Consider the following 774-nt stretch of genomic DNA (forward strand, 5'->3'; position numbering starts at 1 on the left):
ATTCTCTGCCTCAGCCTCCCGAGTAGCTGGGATTACAGGCATTTGCCACCGCACCTGGCTAATTTTTTTTTTTTTTTTTTTTTTTGTATTTTAGTAGAGACGGGGTTTCACCATGTTGGCCAGGCTGGTCTCCAACTCCTGACCTCAGGTGATCCACCCATCTCAGCCTCCCAAAGTGCTGGGATTACAGGCGTGAGCCACCGCGCCCGGCCAACAAGTCTTTCCATCACACCTTTCATGTGCAAACCAACCAGTCCAGAGCCCAGCCCCCAGCCACCTCCATTTCTGAGCTCTCACACTCAGGGCTGCTGTGCACCTGCCTTCATCACCCAGGGCCAGGAACCAGACCACTAGAGTGGGCCCAATGCCCCAGGCCCTGCTGAAATTATTCAAATTAGCTAATCATAAACCTGTTTACCCTGCCCCACCCACTCATTCCTGCAAAAACCAAATCAAGCTCTTGCCCTCTCTCCGCCCTCACTCCCTCTGCCTCTGATCCCTCGCGCTCCCAAGTGTGGCCTGCATGCTCCCTCGGCCCTGGTGCTCTCTGGGTGTCCTGCCTGGCCTGGCGTGTCCCTTCCTCTTGAGAACTGTGACAAACTGTCTTCTCAGTGGTCCATCTCATCTGCTGGGCCCCCCATACCTATGTATGAAAACATCTGGAAGCCGGGCGCGGTGGCTTACGCCTGTAATCCCAGCACTTTGGGAGGCTGAGGCAGGTGGATCATGAGGTTAGTGTCACGTGAGTCCGTGTGAAGAGTCCACCAAACAGGC

This window comes from Pan paniscus, chromosome 20, assembly GCF_029289425.2.
Source record: "Pan paniscus chromosome 20, NHGRI_mPanPan1-v2.0_pri, whole genome shotgun sequence".
Classification (NCBI taxonomy): domain Eukaryota; kingdom Metazoa; phylum Chordata; class Mammalia; order Primates; family Hominidae; genus Pan; species Pan paniscus.